The following is a 15,173-nucleotide window of genomic DNA, read 5'->3' as shown; positions in this document are numbered from 1 at the left end:
TTTTATATCAAGACATTAATTTTGACCACTTTAGGCCATCTTTATTACTGTAAAGTTCCAAAGTGTTAAAGCATGTATGTTTGTATATATTTAATGGCTTTCTAAATGTAAAGTTTATTACTATAAATTTACTTGTTTTCTATCACTGTAAACTTACCTTTTCTAGATATCTCATGTTACTAGAATGGTATCTTATGTATTCTTCAGTATCTAATTCTATTCCTAAATCTATCACTTTATAGCATGCTGTTCAATCTTTATTATGAAATAGTATTCCATTGTATACACATGCCACATTTGTTTAACAATTTGCTAGCTAACAGAACTGAGTGGTTCACACTTTAAGGCTTTAATGAATGGTGTGGCTATGAACACTATGCACAAATCTTTGTATGGAAATAGTTTCATAGTTACAGAGCAAAAAAACCCAATGAGTTCTGTGGTAATTTAATCCTATGTTTAACATTTGGAGAAACTGCCAAGTTCCTTACCAAAATAGAGACACAATTTTGCATTCAGATCAACAACTCTTCACCAAGATTTTTGTATTTTATTAGAGTCATTCTAAGAATTCTAAAGGCTACCTTATTTCCCTAGTTATTAATGATGTCCAGTTCATTTTCTTGTTCAACAATACTGATAATCTGTGTATGTTCTGGTGAAATACATATTCAAACCTTTTGATCATTTTTGACTTTTCTTTTTCTATGGAGTTGTAAAGATTTTTTTGATAAAAATTCATCAATTATACATACACAAGTGTTTTGTTTCAAGTTCATGGACTTCATTTTCAAGCATTTGTGACTTTAAATCCAATTAATCTACTTTTTCTTTATGGACTTGATTTTAGGCTTTCCGTTTGTCTGTACAACTATTCCTAACTAGTTCAAAGATTACTACTCCACAAGATACCAAAATTATCTTTAACGTTTTATGGTTTTCTTAATTCAAGTGTAACACACTACTTAGCGTTAGCTTATCTAATAAATTTTACCTTTTTGCTTATTTGTTTTTATGTTTTAAAACACTTCACTTAATATTCATGCAATACTTGAAATGTGTTTTGCTCTAATCCACTTTCCCTTTCCTCACAGTCCAATTCCTATTTCCCTTCCCTACTCTTCCCTCTGAGTTTCATGTTCTTTTAGTTTTAAACTCACTAAGTTCACTCAGAGCCACCGGTATGTTCATAGGTGGAAGGGCACCAACTGGAACATGAACAGTCTCTCAGGGGCCACATCCCTAAAGAAAACCTCTTATTCTTCCAACAGCAACTGACATTCTGTTCCTCAGCTGTGGGTGTAATTTTGTAAGCGCCTCCCCATCCATACTGAGATTCTTGCTAACTTACAAGTATTGTGCAAGTAGTCCCAGTTGCTATGAGTCAGCAAACACTGTTTCACTGCAGATGAACACTATCTTTAACTCTTACAATCTTTCCACACCTTCTTCCATTTTGATTCCTAAGCACTAGAGGTGGAAGTTAGGCTAGAGGTGTGTGATACAAATGTCCAGTATAGAGCTGAGCACGCCACAGTCCCTTATTCTCCACATGCTGACTGGTTGTAGTTGTGTGTGTTAACCTCTTTGGTGGTTTGCATGAACCACCAAAATGACTACACACACACCCCCACAGAGGCTCAGACATCTATTTAAACAGTTGGTGGCACTATTTAGAGAGGTATACCTTTAATGTAGAAGATGATCACTGACTTTGATCATTTATAAAGTTTTAACCCACTTCCAACCTACTGTGTATCATGCTTGTCGCTGAGGATATGATCTTCTTCCTGCTGTTATGTCTGGCACTTGTTGCCAAGCCTCTGCCTCATCATGATGGAACTTTATCCTTCTACAATAATAAATCAAAATAAACTCTTCCTCAGGTTGTAATTGAACAGACTGAAATTGGTCATACCATTTTATCACAACAATAGAAAGTACTAATATGGAAACTGGTACCAGAGAGTAGGTTGTTGCTTGAAGAACCTGATCATGTTTTTATGGGACTTTGGGCCATAAACGGATAAATGCTATAAGCAGAGCTTAATGGGCCATTTTGGTAGAATATTGGTAGATAGTAGTACTGGAAATGGACTGTGCTCAAGCACTTTCAGAGAGGACCAATATTTGTAATTTGTTCTGGGCGACCGTACATTTGTGTAATATTCTGGCAACGAATCAAGCCTGAACTCTGCCCATGTTTGAAGAATTTGCCTGAGGCTAACTTCTGTGGCATGATTGTTACTAATAACTCACGCACAAATATACAATGAAAAAAAAAAAAAACAAGTGAAGAAAACACAAAACGTACAGTTTGGAAAGGAAAAGAGCACTAAGGAAGAGCGTTATAGCCAGGGCATATGCTGGCATAAGGCTGTAGCTGTTAGAGATTAGTGCAGGTGATGGTTGCTCAGCCCTGAAATAAAGGGGGGAAGCAAGACCTATGCACCACCACAGTCCAGCTTGGTTTTGAACATTTTAAAATGTTTTTCAGTGTTTTGAAAAGTCTATTTAGTTCTATGCCTCTTTAACTTGGGTTATCTGTTTTCTGAATGTTTAGACGGTTTTGTATATCATAGACATAAACTCATGTTAGATGTAAGAGAAAAAAATTTCATTCTGTAGACTCCCTCATCACTGGCATGATATAATTCTTTGATATAGTCCTCCTTGTCAACTGTTGGTCTTGATACCTATACCACTGTGCTCCTGTTCAGAAAGTCCTTTCCTGTTCTTATAAGTTTAAACATATTCTCTATTACATTCAGGCCATTAGGTCTTATATGTTGAGGACAATGATAATTTGCAATTAAGTTTTTTGTAGATTAAGAAACATGGATTTAGGGGTTGTGGATTTAGCTCAGTGGTAGAGCGCTTGCCTAGCAATCGCAAGGCCCTGGGTTCGGTCCCCAGCTCCGAAAAAAAAGAAAAAAAAAAGAAATATGGATTTAGTTTCATTCTTCTACATATAGCTATCAAATTTTCCAATTTCCCCAGTACCATCTGTACTCTTCTCCAGTGCTTTTGGCTTCTTTGTATCTAAAAAAAAAAAAAAAAATACTGACCAATGTGTCTGTTTTTATGCCAGGAACATGCTTTTTATAGCTCTGTAGTATGAATTAAAACTAAAAACCATTGCTACAGCACTGCGCAGAGGGTGAGAGCTCAGCTAGCAGGCCTCTGGGTGGGAGGTGACCTTATATCAGAAGAGAATTCTCTTCCCCAGGAAGTGTTACAGCTCTCAGATGATCCTTGATGGAGTAATTCTCACACCCCTTTATTCCTTCTGGATAGGGTCTTATATACATTTTGGGTGGGTTGGGGTCTGACAGACAAGATTTTCTATTGGCTTGGTCCGAGATGTTAAGGATGCCTCGTTTTAGGGGCTGGGGATTTAGCTTAGCTGGGGATTTAGCTCAGCGGTAGAGCGCTTACCTAGGAAGCGCAAGGCCCTGGGTTCGGTCCCCAGCTCCGGGGGGGGGGGGGGGGGGGGAAGAACCAAAGGATGCCTCATTTGCATGTAGAGGGGCTTGGGGTGCTGCCTATGTAATTAATTATCATGTTCCTCTCCATGGGGTGCTTTGGTCACATGATAGGGGCCTGGTCGGGAGCAGGAGAAGCACCTAAAGTCCTCTGGTATTAAGTGCCGGGGCTTCTGAACCCACTCAACCTTACCAAGTTTCCTAGCACTGTCTACTGTCCCACAACTCCTCCTTTTCTTATTACAAAGAAGAATTGTATCAGAATAACTGTCTCCTATGTTGGGAACAGTTTGATATTGAACCAAGACCTGATTCAGTATCTTTGCAATGTTACTCATCTGCTGCTTTAGAAACTGAATGAAGGATGATGCCAAAAGTAGCAAAGCTCCAATGGTTAGTATAGGACCAAGGAGGGGAAGAAGCTAAGTTACAAAGAGGTTAGAGTACCAAGGAGGGGTGTTGGGACCATAGAGTGCTGGAGACTCCCCCAGAGCACTTTGAGTATTTGTACATCTTGTTCTACCAGCCCAGATTCACTGACATAGAATCAACAGTCTTTTTATGTATAATTCATATCACCTGCAAATAAAGGTATATTGACTTCTTCCTTTTCTATATGTATTCCCTTAATCTCTTCTCATACTGTTTAGCTAAGATTTAAAGCATTATGTTAAACTGGAATGTTCCTACTTTTTACAAGAAATGCTTTGAGTTTATCCGTGTTTAGAATGATCTTGTCTGTGGGCATGGATACTGCCTTATTTTATTGAGGTATTTTGTATCTCTAGTGCCTCTGTGATTTTAATCATTAAGAAAGGCCAGATTTTGACAAAGGTCTTTTCTGCATTTGATTAGATGGTTCATATGGTTTCTGTCTTTTATTCTACTTATGTAATGCGATTAAGCCAACTTGGTCACAGTGAATAGTCTTTTTATGTGTACTTAATTTGGTTTTCAAGTAATTTACTGAAAATTTTGAATCTGTGTTCATCAAAGATATTGAACTATATTTTTCTAGGGAGAGAAAGGAGGGAACTGAGCATTGACTAAGGGATCTCAAGAGAGAGCAGAGGACTGGAAGAAAAGAAGAAGATGAAAAAATAGGAGGTTTCTACTAGATAGGAGGATGGATCAAGAGCACACGGCCTAGAGAAATGCACTCTGAAGACAGACCGATGGAACAAAAGTAGTTGGAGCAAGATTCAAACAGCAAGTAACAAGGGACAGATGGGTGGGATATAGTATATAACTTGCCCAACTGAGGCTTACAGTTTATAAATAAAATACCAGGTTCAGAGTCTTTTATAGGAGTTAGCTAGAATAGAATATTTCATTTACATCTAGAAATTCAACCCTTTGTTTTAGGTTTTCTAGTTTAGTAGATTATAAATTCTTAAAGTATGACCTTATGAGTGTCTGAACTGACAGGCTCTGTTTCAATATTTTTTTCATCTTTAAATGTATTAATTTGCATTTTATTTTTTTGGGTTTATTTGGCAAAAGTTCATCAATTTTTGTTAATTTTTCCAGGACCCAAATTTTGATGCCATTAATATTAACTATTTCCATTTCATTAATTACAGCACTGAGTTTGATTTTATTTTTCATTTTGGAGGGTTTGTTTTGATTTTTCTAAAACTTTTCAAGTACATCATTAACTTATGTGATATTTTCCCAGCTTTCTTTATGTAGACATTCAGTGCTATAAACTTAACTATTAGGACTGCTCCAACATGTCCCATAGATTTTGATATGTTGTTTTCATTTTCATTCAAATCTAGAAATTCCTAAATGTCCTTCTTGCTTTTTCCCTTGATACAATTTTTTCAGTCAGGAGTGTGTTGTTTCTGCCATTCCAATTGTTGTTAATTACCAGCTTTAATCCATGTTGTAGAGACAAAATGCAGGATGTTATTGCAAATGATCTCTGGATGTCTATCAGACCTATTTGATTTGTCACTTGACTCTGGAATTTCTACCTAGTTTTTTTTTTCCCTCTCCTCCATATGTCCTATCTGGACATTGGCAGGGATAGAGGATTAAAATAACCTATTTCTATGTAATTTTAAATTTAATGTTTCTTTTATGAAACTCAGTGGGGTGTGCTTGGTACATAAATGTTTAGAATTGTAATATCCTCTAAGTAAATTTTTCTTTTAGAAATTACAAAGTGCCCTTCCCTAACCCTTCTGACTAGTTTTGATTTCAAGTCTATTTTTTTCAGATATTAGAATACTTATGCTTGCTTTGTTCTTAGTTCCATTTGCTTGGACTACCTTTTTCCATCCTTTTATTTTAATCTGTCCCTTATGTAAAGTATGTGTCTTGGAGCAAAAAGATAACTTTTTTTCCTAATCCAATCTGCTAGTCTGAATTTTTATTGCAGTATTAAGACTGCATTACTATTGAAAAGTGTTCATTAATTCTTGCTATTATGTTGTAGTTTTCTTCAATCTCTTTTGGCCAACTGTTCTGGGATTATTTATCAATTTATCTATTTATTGTATCCTCTTGGGTTTACTTAATCTTCCCTTCAGTCTTGTTTCTTCTACTATCCTTTGAAGACCTTGGTTAGTGAACATACATTTCTCAAATGATTTTAATATGAAATATTTTTCTTTCCCTTTTGATTACAACTGATACTTTTGTCTTTCAATATCTTTTCTGAGTTCTATATACTTATCCATGTTTCTTTAGGGTAGGAATTTTCCTCCTATGATTTTGTTAAAGATATTTTTCTGTGCCTTTGACCTGGGCTTCTTTTCCTTCTTCTGTACCTAGGATTGATGAGTTTGGTCATTTTGTAATGTTCCAGATTTCCTAGGTTTTTTCTTTTTTTTCTTTCTTTCTTTTTTTTTTTTTTTTTTGGATTTAACATTTTCTTTGATGTGATTCATTTCAACACTATTTTTGAGACTTTATATAGCACTCCCACCTACTCTCTTCCACTTCATCCAATTTGTTGGTGAGGTTTTCCTCTGAGCTTTTTCTTTGACTCCCTGAGCTTTTCATTTTGAGTTTTATTTCATGTAAATATTTTTATTTTCTCAGATAATTGTCATTTTGGTGGCTTACTGCTGAATAAGCTTATCCTATCTAGTTCTTTCTGAACTCTGGCTAACTGATTCAACTTAGCTGTTCTGGACCAAACTCCTCTTCAAGTTGACTTATTTAAACTGGGTTCTCTTGGCTTCTGACTGGATTGCTCTGCTTGGCCTCAAAATAACTCTGGCAATCTGCTCTAATCTGGCTTCTTCTCATTCTCTGGCTCATTCTGTCTTCACCTGCAACCTGTCTCTGTAAAACTGTCCCAGTAAAGCTCCCCACTCCCTCTGCTCTATGCTGCTCTCTTAAGTTGTCCCCCTTTCCTCTGCAGTTCTCTTGAGTAGTCTCTCTTTCCTCTCTGTTCTCATGAGAGTTGGGCATATCCTATCTCTGACTCATTCTGTCAAATATTTCTCTAATAGGTCACTTTGTCTGCCCCTCAAAGACTTTCAAACATAATTGCTTCTTCAAGCCAAAGTTTCCTTCATTGTTTGGGATTACAGGTGTAGAGGCAGGTATCTGTATTCTAGCCAAAGGAATTAAAGGTGCGCTAAGGGCATGTCTGTATTCCATTTAGATCACATGGGCTTAGAAGGTCTTTGGATATGATCCCTTGCCAGAAGAGCCATGTTGCTGGATTAAAATACCTCTAAAATTTCAATTAGAGTTTTCTTCAAAGATTCTGTCTCTATTAAATTTTATTTTCATGTCTCAAAGCATTTTTATTACTTCATTAAAATGTGTGTTTCTGTGGTCTTCATTCAAGAATCTTTGGAGTTTCTTGAACATATTTATAATTGTTATTTTGAAGTCCATGTCTTGTGTATCAGTCAAGTTGCTTTTCTTGGGAAACTAGGCTTATTCTTTTCTGTGAGACATACTGTCTTGACTATTTATGTTCTTACTGGGTTTTTTTTGTTTGTATATTTTTAATGTGATATTAAAATCTAATCTAGGTTTAGGGATGAATTGTTTCTTTGTATGACTACCTAGTCTTCTTTTATTGAGTGGGTATTTGGATGTTTGTTTTCTGTTACCCCCCAGCTTGTCATGTTGTGGATCAACTGAATAATGGTTTGTTTTCAATCTTGGGGATACTTTAAGGTTCCATGTATAAATCCTAAAACTTTCCACATCCACACAATAAGTAGAATGACTTGTAAGCCAGCAGGAAGGGGAGGAGTATGGCTCTAGATGTTGCTAACAAGGATTTCAGGTCAGATACCAAGCAGTTCCAAGACCCAATTCCTATCTGGTGTTCCCATTTGAACTCTGCTCAATTTTCTTGAGATGCTAGGCAAGCTAGCACAGTGGGCAGCTGGGGTGGCTGATAGATGGCTAAGAAGGGAATGGGACTCCAATTTTAATCTTACATGTAATGCTCAGTGTGAGTTTCTGCTAAATAATATATCTTTAAAATCACAAGTATTTCTTTTTGTTGCATTTCTTTTTATTTCATTTTCCAGAGTAAACAGAACTTGTTAGCTGGAGACAGGGGAAAAGGGACAGGAGACAGGACAGGGAGACAATCTTAAGGACCAGATATTCTGATGAGAGAAAAATAAATTTATTAAGTGATAGTGTAGTAGATGATACATATAAAAAACTCTATGTGCAGCATTTATGTATCTTTTATAATTTTGGAATATGAATCCCTACTTAGTAAAAATTTGACTATATACCCTTAATATTCAAATGTTTTGAAAAGACAAAATTCAAAAATGTTTGGGAACTGTAAGTTTGGTTCAGTGTTTGCCTAGCCTGCTCAAGGTCCTATATGTTCACCCCAGCACCACTACCTGGCATAGTTTATCTAGCAATCCCATACAAAATGCAAATATCTCATTTACCTTTCTTCCACTAGAAGTAGGAAATTCTGTGCTTTTAAAGGGCTCATTTGGTTATATCAGGATCACGTGGATAATATGCATCTTAAATGTCAACTGTGTCTTCTAATATAACCATCTTAGAATTGTGCCCAGTATGATATACATTTAAGATAAGGCTCATTATTAATGAAAGTCATGCATAAATCATTAGATTTTTTCTTTATGTTTCTTTTATCCGTTTTCAAATATTAGAGTTGCATTGCTATTACCACACAATATTCCAATAAAACTTTGATTATAGAGCTTAGATTCTTGTTCACTTATACATAATATTTTCTTACTATCTTTAATCTAGAGTTCATTGTAGATATCTCTGTGCTACCTGACCATTTTGAAAACCTTACTTTAGTTAAAAATGTCATCATGTAAAAAAGTAAAAAATCTACTTGTCTAAGACAAGCAAGATTTATTATCTTTCAACTGAGTGCAAAAATGAATGTACCATCATCAATCTTAACCATGTGTAGAATCTATTCTTTTCCTTCAGAATAATCAAAATTACATAACTAAGATGTGGGTTGACAAACAAATGGCAATATTTACATCATGAAATGAGTATATTAGTCTTGTTTAAAACAACATAAGCCATTAATTCTTTCCCGTTATACTTAAGCTGAGTACACTTTAGATTATTTGTCAAAAATACACTTTAGTCTAGTTATTAAAAATACAGTCTGTATTCCATTTAGAATGTAAAAAGCTGTTCTGAATGTAATTCCAATCCTAGGGAGAAAAGGGTAGGTAATCTAGTATTCAAAAGACTCACTTATTTAACAGATTGGAAGTTGAGGTTAGATACTTTCTCAGCCATATTCTTTGTTGCTCTATTCACAAAAGCCAGGAAATGTAACAACCTAAATGTTCTTCAATTAAGAATGAATAATGAATTTGTATAGATGCAATACAGAAGACTATTCAGTTATAAATAAAAATGAAATCATGAAACTTTAGGTGAATGGATAACACTAGTATATGGAATAGTGAGTGAAGTAACTCAGATAAGAATGGAAAATGCTGTGGCTCCTACCTCTGGATCCTTAGGGTGTGGGCACACACCCTGGAGAAACTGCTCAAACCAGGAAAGTAAAAAGGGACCAGTGCTAGAGAGAGTTTCTGGGAATGATAGTAGTCAGATATAGGTTGACTTTAACTAGGAAATGTCATGAGGGAACAATGCAGAAGCTGAGGGGGGAGACAGAAGTAACTCAAAGAACACTTGGAAAAGCCACAGAAAAATATTATTTTATATTTGCCTAAAAATACAAATATAATATGTAGGTTTACATTTTGAATGAAGTTTTATGTCACATGTTATAATGGTCCTCCTAATAGCCATAGATTATCTAACAAAAACCCTAGTGCTAGACATAGGAAATGTCCATTCAAGTTGTTGGTCAAGGGAAACTCCCAAAACAATATAGGCTATTACCATTGTCAGAGACTGCCTTCCAGAATTCAAAGGTAAGACCCTATTGCTGAAGATACCACCACACATTCTAGACAAAGGACTTTGAGGAATTCATCTATAATAATCTATAACTTCTAGTTTTGATTAATTTAAATAGTAATATCTAGAAATTGAAGAGATGTGGTAGAAGTAATGAATGTAATACAAAAGACAATATAGATGGCTAATAAGATGTATAGACATGGATACTGAAGAGTCTGGCATATTTTGGCAATTTTTTTTTAATCCCAAGAACAAGAATGAAATAATATTAACTCTTTCAAGTACTACAGTGTTAAGATTATTTTTGAAGAGGCCATTCAAACAGCAAGTAATATAGACTACAGTGAAAAAGAAATAGTCAGGAAATCAGGGAGGAACCATGAGCTGTTATTTCAAAGGAGGGGATATAGAACATACTGGTATAAAGAGATAAAGGGGAATAATGAAATGCATGAGGGAATAAATGGGGAGTGGGATAGGAGAGCAAGACAGGGGAGGGAATATGGGGAGGAATAACTAACACTCAAGGCATCTCAAAAACATCATAGCAACCTATTGCAGAAATGCATACATATACACACATGTCTAATAAATGTTACTACACAGTTACTACACAGCATGAGTGTTTATGACAGAGGAACGAACTGTACCAATGTGCACAAGAGGCTAAGAGGATTCCCAGAAAAAGTAAAATCTAGTCTACTACAATGAAAGCCTTATTTCTAACCATATATACTGGAAGCAAGCCAAATATCCCTGAAAATAAAGATAATGGAACAATGGAAGTGATTCCTGGAAGTTTTACTCTAAGAAACTATTATGAAATGTTTGCATATCATAAAATTATGGAGCACTGGAAATGAACACTTATCTACATGTAAGCAGTATGAATAAATTACACAAATAATACCGAGCTAACAAAAAAATAATACGTTATATACTTCAATTTAAACAAAGTGTCCCAAAATGAATAAAATGAATATATTGTGTTACAAAATCAGCATACTGTGTGCATTTGGAGAGGGGGTAAAAAGCTGTAAATAAGAGGGGCTACAAGAAGACTTCTAGGGGTTCTATTAGATCTTGATCTGGTGTTGGTACTTAGGGGCATATGTTCACTTCTTCACTGGGAAATAAATTTATCTTGTGCTTTGTTGTTGTTTGTTTGTTTTCTTTAAAAGATTTACAAAAGTAGCAATGGAACAGCTACTGAGAAAACAAAGTCCAGAGGCAGTATTTAAGGATCTCAGACGGATTCAATGTCACTTGAAAATTATAATACTATTCAAGATGACTGATGATTCATAGAAGATCTAACATTGTAAAGTACATATTACCCAAAATAAAGTGTCACTGGGTAATCAATACTGTCAGCTGCTATGGTCACTATATCACTGTCATTGTATTAATAAGAAACTGTTTGTTTGTGGCGCTCAGTGTAGAATGACAAGAGAAAAGGGTAAAGCATTGTAAGGGAGGCAAGTTAAAAAGCTGGACTTATTAAGCCATATTAAAAACTTTATCTACAGGTTAATGGGGAACCAGTGAAGACTTTTATACAGATGTAAATTCCAACTTCACATTTATCAATGGGCCCTGAAAATATAAATACAAGTAACACTATATGGACTGAGCACGTTATATTTAGGAATATATGTGCATGTAGTATGTGTATATGTAAACACACATATGTACATATATGCAAGCAATTCATAATTAGTGAAAAAGTCATGAATTTGAATGATAGTAGGTAGGGGTATATGGGAGGGTTAGGAAGGAGGAAAGGGAAAGAATAAATGTAATTATAATCTCAAAACTAAAACTAAAAACTGAACTCATTAGATTCTTCCCCAGGCAACAATACCAAGGATAAACTGGTTTTGTTCAGTCTGCTAAACTGGTCTGAATTATTTACTCGGGATGTAGAACTAGGCATACATCATTGTTTCTACTTCCCAGGAATAACTTTTGCCTCTGAATGCTGTATGTCGTTGTATAATTGAACATGATGAAATCAGTTTAGTTTCATTTACTACTTATGAGCTGCATAATTCTAGCAAAGTGCAAAACTTTTGAAAGCTAATTTTAAAGTCCTTTTTTTTTATTTTTCGTGTGTGTGTGTGTGTGTGTGTATGTGTATGTGTGTGTGTGTGTAGATGGCTACATGATACTTTCAAGACTGTTTCCAGAGTGGAATTCTTTATTTTAGAACATCTGCTATTTAAATATCTTTTAAAAATATTTAGTTTTATTAGGAAAGTAAACAGAGACATCTTTTGAAAGTTTTAAAAATTGTAATTGAAGATTCTAAAATGTTTACGTTTACCAATGTTATATGTTGAGTTCAAATAAAACTCTTCACCAACTCTACATCTGACAAATGGCTAAAATCCAAAATATATAAAGAACTCAAAAAAAGAACCATCAAACCAAAGAACTCAATTAAAATGGTGTACAGAACTAAACAGAGAATTCTCAACAGAGGAATCTCAAATGGCTAAGAAGCACTCAAAGAAATGTTCAAAGTCCTTAGTCATCAGGGAAATGCAAATCAAAATGACGTACACCCATCAGAACGCCTAAGGCAAAAGCTCAAACAACAATATATGCTGTTGAGGATGAGCAAGAGGAACATTCCTCCATTACCAGTGAGAGGGTAAACTAGTACAACCACTCTGAAAATAAATATTGTGGTTTCTCAGAAAAATGAGAATAGTTCTAAGCCAAGACCCAGCTATACCACTCCTGGGCATATACCCAAAAGATGACCCACCATATCACAAGGCCACATTCTCCACTATGTTCACAGTAGCTTTATTCATAATAGCCAGAAGCTGGAAACAATCCAGATATCCTTCAACTGAGGAAAGTATAAAGAAAATATGGCACATCTACACAATGGAATACTACTCAGCTATTAAAAATGAAGACATCTTGAAATTTGCAGGCAAATGGATGGAACTGAAAATATCATCTTGAGTGAGGCAAAACAGATCCAGACAGACACCCATGGTACGTACTCACTTATCAGTGGACATTAGCCATGAAGTACAGGGTAACCATGCTACAATCCTTAGACCCGAAGGAACTAAGTAATAAGGAGGGCATCAGGGAAGATGCATGAATCTCACTCACAAGGAGAAATAAAACAGACATTGTTGGTGGAAGAAAGAAGGAAAGTGGACATCAACCTACCCACAAAACCTTCGATCTAAAATTTGTCCTGTTTACAAAATATACAGGCATAAAGAGGAAAGGGCCAACCAATGACTAGCCCAACTTGAGACCTATCCTACAGAAGAGAGCCAACCCTGACACTATTATTGATACTCTGCTATGCTTGCAAACAGGAGCCTAGCATAACTGTCTCCTGAGAAGTTTCATCCAGCAGCAGATGGGGGCAGATGCAGAGACCCACAGCCAAACATCAAGCAGATCTCAGGAACTTGTGTTGAATAGTAATGAATAGGATTGAGCAAGCCAAAGGGGCAAGAACCCCATAAGAACACCTACAGAGAGTCAACTAACCTGGGCCTACGAAGGCTCACAGAGACTGAACCACCAAACAAAGAGCATGCAGGGGCTGGATCTAGGACCCTTACACATTTGTGGCACATATACAGCTTGGTCTTCATTTGGGTCCCCTAACAACTGGAGCGATAGCTGTCTCTGATCTGTTGCTTGCCCTGCTATTGGATCCCCTTTCCTCAGCTGGGCTGCCTTGTCTGGCCTCAGTGGGAGAGGATATGCTTAGTCCTGCTGCAACTTGTTGTCCTAGGGCCAGGTAATACCTAAGGGGAGGGGATAATGGCGGGGACTTGTGAGGATGGGACTAGGAGGAAAGAAAGGGGGGCAGCAGCCAGGATGTAAAGTGAATAAGTAAATAAATTAATGAAAAATATAGACCTAGTTAATATTTATTTATTAAAGAATTTTTTAAAACAAGGTTTTTCAGAATACTAAAATTAAAAAATTTTAAACATCCAGATATGTAAGTCTGTTTTCTATATAGTAAGAGTTGCATGGTTTCTGGTATAGTTATTCACAAATACGATTTTGCCTGGGTTGGGGATTTAGCTCAGTGGTAGAGCGCTTGCCTAGCAACCACAAGGCCCTGGGATCGGTCCCCAGCTCCGAAAAAAAAAGAAAAAAGAAGGAAAAAAAAAGTCCTAAAAACCCAAGTGTTAGAGGTTTTACAACCTTCTCCTTCTTCCTGGTTTCTACCAGAAAGGATGCTTCAATGAGCAGGATTTGAACCTTTCTTCATTCATAGACAAGGGACATGGCTTCTCTGAGCAGTGAACTAAAAAGGAGTCACTGATCAGGCAGAGCCTAGTTTTGCTTCTCTTGCTCTGCTTCTGCTGTTTTGGGGGAGTGTCACCAAGGGAAAATAAGCCTGAAGAGATGGTTTAAGAGTGTTCCCCTTAAGTGTCTCGCAGTCCCTTTGATTCTATTCTAACTTGGCTTCTATTTACAGTAGAAATGTTATTCTGGCCTCCATCTTTCACCATGTTTAATTTTCCAAACTGTTAAAAGTTCAAGTAGAAAAAAGGATACCATCTGAATATTCAATGTTTTCACTAGTACATTACAGGCTGCCCATTTTCCTAGTTTTGACTTAAAATAGCTGCTTCAATTAAGTTTCTTTAAAACTACTGTAAACAAGCAAACAAAAATTAAAGAAAAACCTGAAACTTTATCAACAAAGGATGCTCAAAATGAAAAGTAACTGATTTATTTGATCATGCTTATTACATATTAACAAAAATTATCAAAAGTTCATATCTTTTCCTGGTTAAGATCATAATTTAGACTTGCATTCTTGCTCCACATCCACCCTACACTCAATGACGCCTGTGCTAAATATTTTCAGAATATGTTATTTGTATTTGTTTGTATTATCCTTATCCTTCTCAACTTGTTCCCTAAGTCAGTTTATATTTCATCTTTGAAACTCTGGGACCAGCAAACTATGGCCTGCAAAGCTAAATGTACTTTTTTATAAAAATAAGTTTTATTGAAACACAACCATGATTATTCATGTTACTATTGCTTTTGCATTACAACAGCAGAGAGGCCTAACTCTAGCAGGGATCAGATGATCCTTGAGAGTAAACTATCCAGGCAGAACATACCTGTAGCGTGCTCACATTACATTATGCTTCTCTAGTATATCTATCACTGACTGGATGGGAAAGGCTACTTAAGCCTGCCTACTTGACTATTGCTCTAAGTTAGCTTAGCCTAAAATTTACTAACCATTCCTATATAGGTAAAGATTCCCAATCCTTGCTTTCCCTCCCA

At 35.9% G+C, this 15,173-nt stretch overlaps 1 protein-coding gene across 22 annotated transcripts in view; it reads right to left on the bottom strand.

Moving 5' to 3' along the window:
* The window catches only part of Lcorl (ligand dependent nuclear receptor corepressor-like), a 137,351-nt gene that overhangs the window by 110,853 nt on the left and 11,325 nt on the right, over positions 1 to 15,173 (bottom strand). The gene's annotated exons all lie outside the window — the stretch shown is intronic.

Source organism: Rattus norvegicus, chromosome 14 (genome assembly GCF_036323735.1).
Source record: "Rattus norvegicus strain BN/NHsdMcwi chromosome 14, GRCr8, whole genome shotgun sequence".
Taxonomy (NCBI): Eukaryota; Metazoa; Chordata; class Mammalia; order Rodentia; family Muridae; genus Rattus; species Rattus norvegicus.
This window is presented reverse-complemented; position numbering and strand designations above follow the sequence as displayed.